General features: G+C 45.8%; 1 long non-coding RNA gene across 1 annotated transcript; it reads right to left on the bottom strand.

Moving 5' to 3' along the window:
• Positions 1 to 12182: 12182 nt before the first annotated feature.
• LOC116194218 lies at positions 12183 to 16271 on the bottom strand. The gene is made up of 2 exons (XR_004154383.1): positions 15262 to 16271; positions 12183 to 12677 (listed from the first exon to the last, which is right to left on the bottom strand). It is a non-coding gene; the product is annotated as an uncharacterized LOC116194218 (long non-coding RNA).
• Between the last annotated feature and the right edge of the window lie 1408 nt (positions 16272 to 17679).

Raw genomic sequence — 17679 nt, 5'->3', positions numbered from 1 at the left:
TCCCAATAACGTTCAAGGCAATTTGAATCATAAGTATGGTTGTAACTGATAAGTATTGGAATTAATGCTAAAGTGTGGTTTTTAACTATACTTTTTATTTTGGATGAAAACGAAATCCAAGTGATGATCACTCAAATCGGTATCCATAAACCCAGACTCATTCACAAAATCCAAATTGAAATGAAGGAGTATACTGAGCTACTTCTGAATCGAAAGCAATATATCATACTGGATCAAGACCATATCTAGAATAGATATTGTCCAGAGTTTATTCATTACAATCTGATTTCGCTAAATGAAATTTTTATTTTCCTGATCAAGTCAGACCTTGCAATTATTTCCACCTAGACCAGGAGCGAGGCTCTCTTTCTTCATGGTTAAAGTACTTGTATTCATAAAACGAGAGTCAGATTGCAACATTACATAGATGAAATATACTTCATTTTATCAATATGGTTTACCCATTTGTTCAATCTATTAAATGCATGGATTTTTTAATTAAAACAAGCAATCAATAAAATGAATATATAGATAATCTTGACCACTATCCTTAAGTAATAGAGGAGCACATAGGATGGAAAACAATGAAAAATTAGGAGGCATGGATAGTTTTTTAGTGAGGTTGATTTTGGAACTTCTTTCTTCATAGGTGATGCGCATGTTACTGCATGACAACACCTTTCTCAGTGTTGTCCAATATATCATTTATGTTCATTACAAGTGTTCAAATATTGAGATAATGTTTTACCAATTCAATGCTGGAGTGCCCCACAGTTTAATTCCTTTGGCGGCTTAATAGTCTGTCACATGATTAATAATTAGTTTCTCTATACATGGGTATGTGGACATTGTATATTTCATAAGAAGATGATCGACTAGCATTAAAAGGAGATAAGAATTCAAAAGATTAGCCACAAACCACCTTCCATCCCGCATGATATGTCTTCTGCATCGCAAGGAAAATCCTCTTCACCGTCGAAAAGAGCATCGCATGACAGCATTGACAGATTTCACTTGAGTCTTCATTAAATGTCACTGGGAAGAAGCATTCACCAGCCTTGTTTATAAAACCCATTGGCATCGACTCACTAGTTGGGGAGTTATCAATAGTCTTAGTGAGGTCGATCCTGAAGCGACCCTCAACAGAAACAAATTCTATATCATCAATTTTTGCATGGAAACGGTCCATCACAAATTTTTTTAGCTTTGTAGATGCATCATTCCATTGGTCGTTCTAGTAGAAGAGCACCCTAGTAGGGAGCTCACCTTTAAAGATTCTAGACCCATTGCTCTCACTAATAACATTGCCTTTCTTTTTTTTTATTTTTCTAAGGGAGTCAAATGTGAAGACCTTGCAAAAGTTTATAAAATGTGTGCGCACCCGAATTTCGTCTCGTCGGGGCACGCATGCGCGCGCCTAAATGCAACGCGGCTTGGGAGTGTCCACCTTCCCGGGGACGCGCGACGGACGCATGTGAGAAGAAGTCGCCACTTGCCATTTTACGACCCGAAGGTCAAGGGCCGGCAAGTTACCTAGGTCTAGGGGCACGGGGTACACCTAAAATGCTAAGGCAATGGTCTGTACGGAACCGGAAATTCCGAATTCGGGGGTTCTATTACGTGAGGGCCCATATCCCACACGCCCTTTCGGTACTCTAGCTTGCTAGGCTTGCCATTTTATTTATTTACCGTATGATTTAAGGTTGCACTCGACTTGCCCGTTTTGACACCGTAAATTCGAATAGACACTTGAACCGTCCACTCTCCGACCGGGATTATTACATGAATAAATATGCATCATAAAACCCTTATATTGTTCTCTCAAATAAAAGATAAATTACAATGACTGAATCCCGGTCGGTTCGCGTTCGGCCTTTATTTCACTCATGCTCACCGTATGATTTTGGAAAAGATCGAAAATTAAATTAAATACGCACTCAGTGTATGGGGGTATTGGACCCGTGATCGAAGGTTATGGGCATTGGACCCAGTGTGAATCGAGTCCTAAAGGGTCGGGCTCGACCCAAATAACAAATAAGTGCAAAATGTAACAAGTAAACACAATTAAACGAACAATGAGATTTTGTTATTGCCAAATTTACGTGAGTTCATCAATTATTATCCGGGGTATCTTGGCATACAAGTCCTACCCTAAAACAAACAAAAGGGATGATGGATAGGGTATGTAGCATTCGGCATCATTTAACGGACTCGACAGACATGATGTCCATAGTCAAGTCTCGAATGAGTGGGTTATTTTTAGATTATTTTGTATCGTGACAATATGGCTTTTACAGATTAAGAGTATTTTCACCTAAAACCTAAAACCTAAAACCTAACCCTCTACTTGACTATTTGCCCATGTTTGATTAAGCCGAGTTTGTAATTAATTTGTTTTCTCATGTTTCAACCCGCTCTAAACACAAACCTACGCTAGGATTACGGCAGGACAAGAACCGGTAATCATGCCCTTGAATCGGTAAATATGTGTGTGCATGAAAATAAAGATTACGTTGTACGTACCTCGGTGCTTTTGAAATTGTGAATTTTGAAAAGGGCATGATTAACAGTTCTTGAACTGTCGACGCGATTACAAATTATTAATCAATTCGTGCGATCCAATTAAAGAAATCAAGTGATTTAATTTAGCCAAATTTAACGTCCCGATTATCCCGTATGTAGAATTTTAGGTTAATTAAAAATTTGCCAAAAGCTTTAGTCTACGGATTTCGAGCCATCGAGATAGCTATTAGTTGACCGCCCGATAAACTCTAATTTCCGACACGGTCACGTTGTATACATATAATTACAAAAATAAAATATTTAAATGGGGCACATACATTGTCGGTGGGTGAACCAAGTAGGAAAGGGTCGGATACTTTACAAAATGTCCAGGGGGACTGAATTAAACGATTTTAAAAGAGCAGGGACTGATTTGAAAATTCAGATGAAGTTCCGGGGACCGATTTGAAAATTCTGAAAAAATTGGGGACTATGTAAAATTACTGAAAATGTCCCATGACTTGTTTGAAACGAATTTGAAAATCTGGACTGATCTGGAAACGAAAAAATAGCCCCAGGACTGAACTGAAACAACTTGGAAAGTTCCTTGGGATGCTTGAAAAATTATGAAAAATCCAAGGACTAATTGAAAAATAGTAAAATGATCGGGACTTGATTGAAAATAACTTTAGAGTTCAGGGCTGATCTGAAAAAAATAAAATGCATCCTCTGGACTGAAATGTGACATAACGGAAAGTTCGTAAAATCGAGTTCGGGACAAATTCGATCACCCACGCGACCCAAGAACACTCATTTCACATTATATCCATCAAGCAAGCATTAATATTAAGGAATAGAGTCCTAATCATGCCACTAAGACGAGAATTTACCTAGTTCGGGAAGTTGAGGGGTGATTCTGTAAATAAAAAAATATGCTGGACGAGTTAGGCCGGGCCGTGACGGGCCGAGATCCGCTGGGGTGGACTGGGCCGGAATGGGCCGAGTGGGCCGAACTGAGCCGGACGCGGGCTGGGGCAGCTGCTGGCGGGCCGGGCCATTGCTGGACTGGGCCGTCCGCTGCTGGACTAGACCGGCGCTGCTGGACCAGGCCGCTAGTTGGGCTGTTGGGCGACTAGCCTGTTCAACCCGAAAGAAAAGAAATTGACCCGGTTAGCAGAACACGAAACTCAGAGGGAGAGGGGAGACGGTTTGGCGGCCGAGCTGCGGGCGTCGTGGAGCTGATGGTCGCAGGTCCAGCCGAGGGAAAGCGAGCGAGTTTCGGGCTGGGGGGTGTCCGGATGAGCTGAGGGGGGAGTCGGTATGGGAGCCGAGGGTTGCAGGTGAGCTGGGGGATCGGGAGAGCTGCGGGCGAGGGGAGAGGTCTGGAGCTGGGAGCGTCTGGACCGGAATGAGCTCGGAGTCCGAAAAATAAAAATCGAGCTGCGGGCCGTGTGTGTTTGTGGATGAGCTAAGGGACTTCGGCCGCCGCCCCGGTCCGAGCTCCGGGTTTTCCAGCGCATTTTTTTGAGCTGAGAGTCTTTTTTTTTTTTGGTCCCCCCCAAGAATAAGCGAGCTGAGCCTCTTTTTGTTCGTGAGATGGAGATTTCTTTTCCTTGAGAGAATCGGCCAGCTCCGGGAATTTTCGTTCGTCCGTTTTCCAAATCCCGAGCCGCGGGTTTTTCTCCAAAAGAGCCGAGAGAGAGAGAGAGAGAGAGAGAGAGAGAGAGAGAGAGAGAGCGCGTGCACGATTCCGTTAGCGTGTGTAGAGGAAGACGTTGGCGTGTGCAGAGGGAGGTCAGGCTCGGGTTCAATCGGCGCCGGGGTCACGGGATCGCGTCCCTGCCAGAAGAAGAAAAAAAGAAAAAGAGAAAGCAAAACGTGAAGAGAATAGAGGAAGAAGAAGAACAGGAAAAGGGGAACAGGGTCAACCCCGTTTGACCATTCTTTTTTTTTTTCGAATTCGACGCGCGTACAAAATTGAAAATTATGTCTTTTTGATCGAACGTCGGAAAAATAATTCGAGACAGCCCTCGTGCTCAGAAAAATTCGTTGATCGATATTATGCGATGAATTTATTTTCAATCTCGAATTTTGTCCCGAATTTTGAAAATTGACGTCGATGTACGCGAAATTCGAAAACGTCCCAAATGGTATTCTTTTTGAAAAAATCATAAAATTGGAGTTAAATTAAGAAAATTTGCTATTTCCAAAAAGTCGTGAATATTTAAGTAATTAATCAGAAATACTTCCCTCACGGGTGGCAAAATGACAATTTTGCCTCTCTGGAGCCCGTGGACCAAAATTGGGTGCTGACAGCTTGCCCCACTTTGGTTGCGTGCTCGGATAGAGGATGCAGCCAAAGACTATGAGAAGCACCTTGTTTGGTCCCGGCGATCGTCTGGCCATTCTCCTTGTTTGTGCTAATATGTGGGCCTGTTGTAAAATAGTAAAAATCCATAAATTAGTAAATGTGGACGCATACTTGAAATACATTAAGTGAGGACACGAAGTCCAAAAAGTAGTAAATGCGGACACGAAATCCGGAATGCAATAAGTATGGACACGAAGTCCGAAAAACAGTAAGTGCGGACACGAAGTCCAAAAAACAATGAATGCAGACACGAAGTCCGAAATGCATTAAGTGCGGACAAGAAGTCCAAAAGGCAGTAGATGCGGACACGAAGTCCGGAATGCAGTGAATGTGGACACGAAGTCCGGAAAGTAGTAAATGAGGACACGAAGTCCGAAATGCAGTAGATACAGACACGAAGTCCGAAAAACAGTGAGTGCGGACACGAAGTCCAAAAAATAATGAATGCGGACACGAAGTCCGAAATGCAGTAAGTGCGGACGCGAAGTCCAAAATGCAGTATATGCAGACACGAAGTCCGGAATGTAGTGAATGTGGACACGAAGTCCGGAAAGTAGTAAATGAGGACACGAAATCCGAAATACAGTAGATACAGACACGAAGTCCGGAATGCAATGAATGTGGACACGAAGTCCAAAATGCAGTAGATGCGGACGCGAAGTCCAAAATACAGTGAATGCGGACACGAAGTCCGAAAATCAGTAAATGAGGACACGAAATCCGGAATGCAGTAGACACGGACACGAAGTCCGGAATGCAATGAATGTGGACACGAAGTTCAAAATGCTATAAAGATGCGGACGAGAAGTCCTGGACGCAAAGTCCGAAAAGCGGTAAAGATGGACACGAAGTCCTGGACGCGAAATCCGAAAAGCGGTAAAGATGGACACGAAGTCCTGGACGCGAAGTCCCAAAAGCGGTAAAGATGGACGCGAAGTCCCAAAAGCAATAAAGATGGACGCGAAGTCCGAAAAGCAGTAAAGATGGACACGAAATCCTGGACGCGAAGTCCGAAAAGCGGTAAAGATGGACACGAAGTCCTGGACGCGAAGTCCGAAAAAGCGGTAAAGATGGACACGAAGTCCTGGACGCGAAGTCCTGGACGCGAAATCCCAAAAAGCAGTAAAGATGGACACGAAGTCCAGGACGCGAAGTTCCAAAAGCAGTAAAGATGGATACGAAGTCCTGGACGCGAAGTCCGAAAAGCGGTAAAGATGGACACGAAGTCCTGGACGCGAAGTCCCAAAAGCGGTAAAGATGGACACGAAGTCCTGGACGCGAAGTCCCAAAAGCGGTAAAGATGGACACGAAGTCCTGGACGCGAAGTCCCAAAAGCAGTAAAGATGGACACGAAGTCTAGAAAGCAGTAAAGGTGGGCATGTTGCGAAAAATGCAGGGAATGTAGAAGCAGCGACTAGTGTTAGGGAATGGCGCGGGGCGCCGAAGAGGGGCGCTTGGCATTGGGTCGTGGCTTTGTTGGGATAGTGTAGTGGTAGGTATGGCTTGCATTGCCGCCGGGGTGGTTGTGCTTTGCTGGAGGCCCGCTTTGCCCCTCGGGCGGTTGTGCGTCTGATCTGCCAAACGCCGACCCTGCTGTTGGATCGATTGTTTGTTACTTTTGCTTGCAGCTGGTCTCGCCGCGGAAGCGATTGCTCGCTGGGAATGCCCTGGTCTCGCCTATGGGATTTTTGCTTGCGAGGCGGTTGCTCGTTGCTAGTTGGGCGGTTGTTCATTTGCTAGGGACCGACGTCTAGCGATGCGGGACTCGAGCTCTGAGAGCGCCTACGTACCCTCTTGGACTGGGGATCAGAGTCTGCCGTAGTTCTTGCGTTTGCTGTACCTGTGATCTCGGCATTATCAGTAAGTCATGGGGTTACTAACAATGTATAAGTACAAGTAAAAGGATGTGTTCGCGACGCATGTTCTTCAGTTTCGGGTCGCCGGGGCGACCCGTGGAGAGTTTTTTGCTTTGGCGATACGAATGAGATCCCATTTTCGAAGGCCTCAATGCGAGGGCTCCAAGGCTCCTATTGGCCATGCACGAGCATATCGAGACATTTTCGATGATGCTCTAGCGGCTCTGTCGATTATTCGACGCGCCCGTCGGCTTAGAACCCTTCTCGTTAGGGTGCCATAAGGCGACTGCGTTTGTAACCTGCACGAGGATTTTTTTGCCCAGATTTTATCAGACTCGGTCTGACCATTTCCATAATACTATGACTAGACCTCAGAAAGAAATGTCTGGGATTTCGGCTTTGTGGTAGCCTGTTGAAGGGTGTCTGTGACCCATTCTGGAGTTTTGCAAAGACAAACAGAAAAGAGAAAGCTTGGGGGAACGCGTTGCCCCAGGCTAAAAGGATACACGAGTTCACGCCTGTAGCGAGATGTACCATTTTTCCTATGTTCTTCTGTTGTGTAGGCTGTATCAAACTGCTTGGATAGCATGCTCGGTTTGCCCACTGCGCTTGAGAAGGAATCCACGCTGGACGGTTGAGCTGTGTTGGAGGGTTGATCGAGGATCATGTTGGAGTAGATAATCTGGCCATTTTCCTTGGGGATCCCTAGTCCGCGCAGTGTGCGAGAGCCTAGGGTGACTGTTTTGTTTATCTCTCGTTTTACTCTCATTTTGCTACGGTTACCCACCTCGGAGCCGTACCTCTCAACCTAAAGGGGATTAGCTCTCCTTCTGCCACGACTGCCCGCCTCGGGATTTTTAGTCGTGCCTCTCTCTTGCCCTAACTTTTGCCTAGGTCGCTCCGAGGGGCTTTCGGCCTAGCGGGCTCGATTCTTTTGTCTCTCGAGTTTGCAAGGGCGAAGGGTTCGAAGGATTCGACCTCCGAGTGCGTTGCATTCTGTCTCCATCGAGGAGTTGCATCTGTTGCTCCCCTTTTGTCGGGGTTTGTTGATTTCTTCTTCGAATTGGCGATGCCGGAGTTTTAAATCTCGGGGGTGCTTTGTTTTGTTCATTGGCGGGTTTTTCCCGCTTCTTTTGCTCTGTTTTTTTCTTCCTTGCAGCTGGGGTTTGTTTTGTGCCCCATGTCTTTGTTTGAAACTTCGCAATTTTGCATCGCCGAGGTCGTTTTGGTGTGCTTCGCCTCATGGAGACTTGTTGTGTGTTACTAGCTCTATTTTGTGAGGACCGACTTTATTGGAAGTTTGACTCTCGTGCACTCAGAAGTCGAACTTCGTGTCATTTGCCCTTGCAAGCATTACATGTGAATTTCCCCTGTTGTCTAGGAAAAGAAAATGTCAAATTGCCCCATGTGGAATAGGGAACCGAGGTTGTCTCGGCGCGAATGTTGAACGGGGATGCCCCTGTCTTCATTTGTTGAAGTGGCCCGTGGTAGGCGCCTGGTGTGATGTCTCCGATCATCTCTTGTTGTTCTTTACAGCGCGTGCCACTTGGAGGGTGCACGCTGTTGAAGCCACTGGATGGTCGAGGAAGACGGTTGCATCAATACTGAGTGATTCGTTCGATTGTCCTTGTTTTCGACTTCATAGGGGGTACCTCATCGTCGGACACTTCTTTCGTCAAAGTATAAGGAAAGGGTCCGAGACAAGTTCTCAAGGAAGCGTGAACTCATGTATCGCTCTTCGCTTGTGGTCAATGTGCCCCTGTGAAGGATGACAAAGAAGACAATGCATTAGGCGATTATGCGGGGAATATGTGGTAAGAAATATGAGGTGGTCCCACAGGAAAATCCTTTTTTGTCCCACGCGCGACCCATGGGGTGCCACGTGAAGGTGGCATTTGTTTCTGGGAATCTAGTCATCACTACTCTGGAATGGTTAGACCGTGACTAAAGTCACATAAGCATATTTTCCCTAGTTGCGAGTAAGCATGCGCAGTCGTCCTAGGGAAAGCTCAAGGAGTCGGGTCCCATGAGGACAAGCGAGTCGAACAGGTCCAACAGAACTAATAGGGCGTTGCAAAAACTGTCCTAATGCTCCATCGAAGGATTTGTTCTGTCGAGAGCCCATTTGTGAGAATGCATTTAAATTAAAGCAAAAGAGAGTTTAAAGAAGACTGCGCATGTTGCCCCCCGTATTCAATCGACGACCACAACAGATGTGGATGAGATCCATTCTTTGATCGGAGGCATGATCGTGCTGGTATCTCCTGCGATCAAGAGTTGGGTCATGCTCTGCTTGTGGAGCTGTCACTTCCAGTCTTTGCAGCGAAAGGATTAGACTTGCTCCTCGGAGTATCGCTTGGATGAATTTGAATCCAAGTCGATTTTGGAATTCAGATGAGCCTGAAAGCAGTAAATGTGAGGTGTCAAAACTTGAATGTAATAAATGCTGGGCTGGTGCCCAAAAGCAGTAAATGCTGGGCCAGGGCCCGAAGGCAGTAAATGCAGGACTGAGGCCCGATACGGGGCCGAAGCTCAAAAGTGGGGCCGAATCCCGATGAGGGGCCGAAGCCCGATGCGGGGCCAAAACCCAAAAGCGGGCCCGAAGCCTGATGCAGTAAATGAGGGGGCCGGAGCCAGATGCGGGGCCGAAACTCAAAAGTGGGGCAAAAACCCGATGAGAGGCCGAAGCCCGATGCAGGGCCAAAACCCAAAAGCGGGCCCGAAGCCCGATGCAGTAAATGCGGGGCCAGAGCCCGATGCTGGACCGAAACCCGATGCAGTATATGCGGGGTCGGAGCCCGATGCAGGGCCAGAGCCCGATGTGGGGCCGAAGTCAGATGCAGTAAATGAGGACAAGCGAGTCGAACAGGTCCAACAGAACTAATAGGGCGTTGCAAAAACTGTCCTAATGCTCCATCGAAGGATTTGTTCTGTCGAGAGCCCATTTGTGAGAATGCATTTAAATTAAAGCAAAAGAGAGTTTAAAGAAGACTGCGCATGTTGCCCCCCGTATTCAATCGGCGACCACAACAGATGTAGATGAGATCCATTCTTTGATCGGAGGCATGATCGTGCTGGTATCTCCTGCAATCAAGAGTTGGGTCATGCTCTGCTTGTGGAGCTGTCACTTCCAGTCTTTGCAGCGAAAGGATTAGACTTGCTCCTCGGAGTATCGCTTGGATGAATTTGAATCCAAGTCGATTTTGGAATTCAGATGAGCCTGAAAGCAGTAAATGTGAGGTGTCAAAACTTGAATGTAATAAATGCTGGGCTGGTGCCCAAAAGCAGTAAATGCTGGGCCAGGGCCCGAAGGCAGTAAATGCAGGACTGAGGCCCGATACGGGGCCGAAGCTCAAAAGTGGGGCCGAAGCCCGATGCGGGGCCAAAACCCAAAAGCGGGCCCGAAGCCTGATGCAGTAAATGAGGGGGCCAAAGCCAGATGCGGGGCCGAAACTCAAAAGTGGGGCAGAAACCCGATGAGAGGCCGAAGCCCGATGTAGGGCCAAAACCCAAAAGCGGGCCCGAAGCCCGATGCAGTAAATGCGGGGCCAGAGCCCGATGCTGGACCGAAACCCGATGCAGTATATGCGGGGTCGGAGCCCGATGCAGGGCCAGAGCGCGATGTGGGGCCGGAGCCCAATGCAGTAAATGCGTGCTCGATAAGAAAGTGCAAGAGATGCAAAAACAAAGGTCAATACTGAGGAACAGTGCATGGCAATGCCAAGCGGTGACTCTGATTTTTCTTGCGGTCTTGCTTTGTGGAGCAAGGATGGGGACTTAGTGTTGAAATCCCAAGGAGCTGGATGAGAGACGTTTGTTGTCTCAATTGTGGTCGCTCAGTATTCAAGCTGTCTTCTTGTTGAGAATTTCCTGCAATGGGAAAAGAAAACAATGAAAGAGCATAAACTGTTCGGGATTTCAATGCAAGAGTGTAGGGAAGCGAACTAGCCGGGTAGGCGTCATGCGAGCGTGCCGGGGGTGTGTGCATGGGTAAGGTGGAGACATGCTCGCACGACGCGGAAAGATGCACTCGGTTGTGCTGATGGATGTGCTCAGTTGTGCGAAGAGATGTGTGCGATCACGCGATGACGCTTGGTTGCGTGGAGTTAGAGAGAAGCTAGCTTTGCCAAGGAAGGTGCATCAGTCCTCGAGCCACGGCTCGCCTTGCCATGGAGGGAGAGTGAAGGTCGCAGTTAGTCTACCTGCGAATGAGGTCTTCACTCACTTGTATGGTGAGATGTTAGTTGTTATGCAAAACAGTAAATGAGTAGGATACATGCGATGCGTGAGTTTTCCAAAAGCTAATGTTGTCATTCACATTGACTTGATAAGTTCAAAGTACAATGCAAGTTTTGAAATTGAAGTCCTAAGTCGATTTTCCAACATGCCGGAGGTGCAAGCGACCGTCGCCATGGAAAGCACCGGTTCCAGGTGAGGGCCTGGTAGAGGTATCTATCCTAGGATGTGCGTGGACCTCCACGAGCCCTCTTCCTGGACCTCTCCAAGGCAGCGTTCGCTTGTGCCAACTCCTGATCACGCCTCTGTAGTTGGGCGCGGGCCTGGGCAAACTCCTTCTGTAGTTGGTGCTGATCGCCAAGCTGCTCATTTTTCTCGGCGACCTCCCGACGGAGGCGGTCCCTTTCAGCCCTGAGATTGGCGAGCTCGGCTTGGATGGCCATGTCCGGTACCGGTGCCCCGGATGATGTGCTACTCTCGACCGGAGGAGAGTCTGTGAAATCATCATTCTCTGATGGACCCCATCGATAAAAGCGGAGGATATATTCCTCCGTGGGTTGAAAGTCCCGTTCATCTTGGGTCGGGTGCTCGAGGAAGTAAGGATGCTCGATGACCGTAGTCTGCCATGCAGTCATAACCCGTTCGATTTCACTTAGGCGATCTATGGACGTCTGGTCCTCCCGCCAAGCGTGTTCGAACTTGGTTCGCGCCATACCTTTGGGAACCGTTTGTAAGCCACTTAACTGCCTCACTACTCACGCCGGAAAATAGGTGGTGGACCCCGCATGGCTCACGAGTGGTACTCCGTTTAAATCAAGACATTTAAGGGTCATGGGTCCGGGTGGCATCCACGCGGCGTGCCATTTAAAGCCCTTTGGTGATATTTCGCGAAAAAATTTTGATCCACTCAGAGATCTTGCGTTCCTCCACACGCAACAGAGGTAGTAACCGCGAAATGATAGACTCCGGACGTATAAAAAACATAACCGGACGAACAAGGCCGAAGGGATTTGCATGGCTTTGAAGCCAAATTTGCAAAAGGATTGGGGACCCTCTCAACCTTCGATCGGTCTTTCTCGTAACGCGATCAAGGGACCGTATGGTCTCGGCCAAAAAGGCCACCTCGTACTTGCGGCCTCCAACCACTTGGAGGACAACGCTAGCTAAGGCTGCGTCAATGTGACCGGCCAAGCGAGGGAATAATAGAGTCCCGAAAATTAAGAATAAGATCGCATGACATAAATTCTTTTGTAAAAGATCCCCTTGAACCTCGCGCGTTTGCATTTCAATAAAACGGAGGAGTTTCGCGGTGACTATCTCTGTGCCACCGGAATATGCAAGTTCGGCTTGTAGCCGAGACCCATGCACCCCGAGTAGGCGCGATACCAAAACAAGTCGGGTGTTGTGAAAGTTAGGTTCCACAATTCCGCGGGTGACTACAATTCTTCCGACGAGAGTGCGATATTTCTCGATGGTAGGTGTGAGCTCGATACCTTGGATGTTAAAGACGGCGTGGGCTGGGTCCCAAAACGTCACCTCTGCTCCCAAGAAGTTCCAATTCACTCGGCGGATGGCTAGCATTGGTATATCCCCAACAAAAGTCTTGATGTAATCGCGGTCGACTTGGCGCAAATAAGCCCATATATGACTGATTTCCTCGAGTGGTGGCGTGACCCTGTCGAGGTGTGGAAAGGAGACCGAGCGCGCTATCTCTTACCAAGATGAAAGGAAAACTGATTTAGGACTAGTTAATACAAACGACGCCTAATTTTGAAATTAGATGATGCACGGGTATAGAAAATAAATGCCCACGGCTTAATGTATACAACGTACATCTCTCTCAAAAACAGAAAATGACTCAAATGGCGCGCAGGCCGACTCGATGGACTGTTATTGAAGTCGGGTTGGAAGATGGCATGGAGCTTCTGCAGTATGCATGGTTTCGACACTACAAGGACCGTGCTACCTAGGGATAGGGGCCCCCGACTCAAGGGTTTCAATTCCTTGAAATCGAGCGGAATTCTTTTCAAGGCCTAAGCGACAGTCGAACTACGCGTCGTACCCCTACTTCGAACCCCTATCTAACCTATGCTCTTATTATCGATCGTGGGACGCAACCCATAAGTACTTAGAAGCTAGTATGATATGCAATGCCTGTGCGAGAAATAAAAGTGCGTAAAGTAGATAAACGAAAAAACTACTAAAAGCGATAAATAAACAAGCAAACAAAGCAAGCGAGAATGAGCCCGAACCCTCTAAGTGTCCCCAGTGGAGTCGCCAAGCTGTGCGCACTCGAATTTCGTCTCGTCGGGGCACGCATGCGCGCGCCTAAATGCAACGCGGCTTGGGAGTGTCCACATTCCCGGGAACGCGCGACGGACACACGTGAGAAGGAGTCGCCACCTGCCATTTTACGACCCGAAAGTCGAGGACCGGCAAGTTACCCGGGTCTAGGGGCATGGGGTACACCTAAAATGCTAAGGCAATGGTCTGTACGGAACCGAAAATTCCGAATTCGGGGGTTCTATTACGTGAAGGCCTATATCCCACACGCCCTTTAGATACTCTAGCTTGCTAGGCTTGCCATTTTATTTATTTACCGCATGATTTAAGGTTGCACTCGACTCGCCCGTTTTGACACCATAAATTCGAATAGACACTTGAACCTTCCACTCTCCGAACGGGATTATTACATGAATAAATATGCATCATAAAACCCTTATATTGTTTTCTCAAATAAAAGATAAATTACAATGACTGAATCCCGGTCGGTTCGCGTTCGGCCGGTATTTCACTCATGCTCACCGTATGATTTTGGAAAAGATCAAAAATTAAATTAAATACGCACTCGGTGTATGGGGGTATTGAACCCGTGATCGAAGGTTATGGGCATTGGACCCAGTGTGAATCGAATTCTAAATGGTCAGGCTCGACCCGAATAACAAATAAGTGCAAAATGTAACAAGTAAGCACAAATAAACGAACAATGAGATTTTGTTATTCCCGAATTTACGTGAGTTAATCAATTATTATCCGGGGTATCTTGGCATACAAATCCTACCCTAAAACAAACAAAAGGGATGATGGATATGGTATGTAGCATTCGGCATCATTTAACGGACTCGACAGACATGATGTCCATAGTCAAGTCTCGAATGAGTGGGTTATTTTTAGATTATTTTATATCGTGACAATATGACTTTTACAGATTAAGAGTATTTTCACCTAAAACCCAAAACGTAACCCTCTACTTGACTATTTGCCCATATTTGATTAAGCCGAGTTTGTGATTAATTTGTTTTCCCATGTTTCAACCCGCTCTAAACACAAACCTACGCTAGGATTACAACAGGACAAGAACCGGTAATCATGCCCTTGAATCGGTAAATATGTGTGTGCATGAAAATCAAGATTACGTTGTACGTATCTCGGTGCTTTTGAAATTGTGAATTTTGAAAAGGGCATGATTAACAGTTCTTGAACTGTCGACGCGATTACAAATTATTAATTAATTCGTGCGATCCAATTAAAGAAATCAAGTGATTTAATTTAGCCAAATTTAACGTCCCGATTATCCCGTATGTAGAATTTTAGGTTAATTAAAAATTTGCCAAACGCTTTAGTCTACGGATTTCGAGCCGTCGAGATAGCCATTAGTTGACCGCCCGATAAACTCTAATTTCCGACACGGTCACGTTGTATACATATAATTACAAAAATAAAATATTTAAATGGGGCACATACATTGTCAGTGGGTGATCCAAGTAGGAAAGGATCGGATACTTTAGAAAATGTCTAGGGGGACTGAATTAAACGATTTTAAAAGAGCAAGGACTGATTTGAAAATTCGGATAAAGTTCCGGGGACCGATTTGAAAATTCTGAAAAAATTGGGGACTATGTAAAATTACTGAAAATGTCCCATGACTTGTTTGAAATGAATTTGAAAATCTGGACTGATCTGGAAACGAAAAAATGGCCCCAGGACTGAACTGAAACAACTTGGAAAGTTCCTTCGGATGCTTGAAAAATTCTGAAAAATCCAAGGACTGATTGAAAAATAGTAAAATGACCGGGACTTGATTGAAAATAACTTTAGAGTTCAGGGCTGATCTGAAAAAAATAAAATGCATCCTCTGAACTGAAATGTGACAAAACGGAAAGTTCGTAAAATCGAGTTCGGGACAAATTCGATCACCCACGCGACCCAAGAACACTCATTTCACATTATATCCATCAAGCAAGCATTAATATTCAGGAATAGAGTCCTAATCATGCCACTAAGTCGAGAATTTACCTAGTTCGGGAAGTTGAGGGGTGATTCTGTAAATTAAAAAAATATATGCTGGACGAGTTGGGCCGGGCTGTGACGGGCCGAGATCCGGTGGGGTGGACTGGGCCGGAATGGGCCGAGTGGGCCGAACTGAGCTGGACGCGGGCTGGGGCCGCTGCTGGCGGGCTGAGGCATTGCTGGATTGGGCCGTCCGCTGCTGGACTGGACCGGCGCTGCTGGACCAGGCCGCTAGTTGGGCTGTTGGGCGACTCACCTGTTTAACCCGAAAGAAAAGAAATTGACCCGGTTAGCAGAACACGAAACTCAGAGGGAGAGGGGAGACGGTTTGGCGGCCGAGCTGAGGGCGTCGTGGAGCTGATGGTCGCAGGTCCAGCCGAGGGAAAGTGAGTGAGTTTCGGGCTGGGCGGTGTCCGGACGAGCTGAGGGGGGAGTCGGTGTGGGAGCCGAGGGTTGTGGGTGAGCTGGGGGTTCGGGAGAGCTGCGGTCGAGGGGAGAGGTCTGGAGCTGGGAGCGTCCGGACCGGAATGAGCTCGGAGTCCGAAAAATAAAAGGCGAGCTGCGGGCCGTGTGTGTCTGTGGATGAGCTGAGGGATTTCGGCCGCCGCCCCGGTCCGAGTTCCGGGTTTTCCAGCGCATTTTTTTGAGCTGAGAGTCTTTTTTTTTTTGGTCCCCCCCCCAAGAATAAGCCAGCTGAGCCTCTTTTTGTTCGTGAGCTGGAGATTTCTTTTCCTTGAGAGAATCGGCCAGCTCCGGGATTTTTCGTTCGTCCGTTTTCCAAATCCTGAGCCGCGGGTTTTTCTCCAAAAGAGCCGAGAGAGAGAGAGAGAGAGAGAGCGCGTGCACGATTCCGTTAGCGTGTGTAGAGGAAGACGTTGGCGTGTGCAGAGGGAGGTCAGGCTCGGGTTCAATCGGCGCCGTGGTCACGGGATCGCGTCCCTGCCAGAAGAAGAAAAAAAAAAAAAGAGAAAGCAAAACGTGAAGAGAATAGAGGAAGAAGAAGAACAGGAAAAGGGACAACAGGGTCAACCCCGTTTGACCATTCTTTTTTTTTTTTTCGAATTCGACGCGCGTACAAAATTGAAAATTATGTCTTTTTGATCGAACGTCTGAAAAATAATTCGAGACCGCCCTCGTGCTCAGAAAAATTTGTTGATCGATATTATGCCATGAATTTATTTTCTATCTAGAATTTTGTCCCGAATTTTGAAAATTGACGTCGATGTACGCGAAATTCGAAAACGTCCCAAATGGTATTCTTTTTGAAAAAATCATAAAATTGGAGTTAAATTAAGAAAATTTACTATTTCCAAAAAGTCGTGAATACTCAAGTAATTAATCAGAAATACTTTCCTCACGGGTGGTAAAATGACAATTTTGCCTCTCTGGAGCCGGTGGACCAAAATTGGGTGCTGACAAAATGCGTTAGTAATCCATAAAAATGTAACGATCATAAGTAACTTTAAAAATTATCCATAGCTAATTAAAATGTGCCAGAAAAATAAAAAAGTTTGAAGACGTTCATGATCTCTAACGGATGGGATCAGAGCCTCCATTATTGGAACAAATATTCCACATTTTTAATGTACATCTATATCAAACCTAGTTGGTAATTTAGGGTTCAATACAACCACATAAAATTAAATAAGTTATAAGTATTACATAGAAAATTGCATAAAAAAATGAAAAATTACAATAAGTTGATAGAAAGTAGAGAGGATTGGGGAAGTGAGAATAAGATGCCTTACAAAGCAAAAGGTTTAGAGAGAGAGAAGTTTCACACTTTTAAAACTTGAGAACTTCAATTGATTGGATGAGAATAATGTGAATAGCTCAATTTATAAGAATCCTACAAATCCATAACTGGCTTTGCAAGTAAAAAATGACCTGTTGTTAGGCTTGAAAAATATAGATTTCTACCTAGCAAAATAAACCATCGCAATGATAAATAATCGTCATCGATAGCTCTTAAGATACTATAACATGCACATACAGTAAAATACTTAGAAATCTTATACGTCATTATTATAGCAACAACTTGATTTTGTTTCTTGGAAAAGTAAAAGTTACGACATTAAATTATTCCAATATTTTTATTTGATGTCAGGTCGTAGCCTATTTAAGTAATGTAATCATACACCATTAGTTATGAAATGAAATGCAATGTATCTCTCTTCTATTATTAATATCTAAATAATGGATGTTTCATGCAACACGACAACGGAAGTTTTTATATGATATAAGTCTATTTTGATCTTACTTTAGGATTTTAATTTAACATGTAAGTAATGGTCCATAATAGGCGTTTTCTTTGCAAAAGAAAGATATGCCCGTCATTATGACTTCATGTGCCAAAATGGGTGCATCGGTATCTACTTTTAGGATAATCATGTTATAACAGTTTTGCCAATAATGAATAGCTTC

This window comes from Punica granatum, chromosome 2, assembly GCF_007655135.1.
Source record: "Punica granatum isolate Tunisia-2019 chromosome 2, ASM765513v2, whole genome shotgun sequence".
In the NCBI taxonomy this organism is placed as follows: Eukaryota; Viridiplantae; Streptophyta; class Magnoliopsida; order Myrtales; family Lythraceae; genus Punica; species Punica granatum.
The sequence above is the reverse complement of the archived record's forward strand: the minus strand, read 5'-3'. Positions and strand labels throughout refer to the sequence as shown.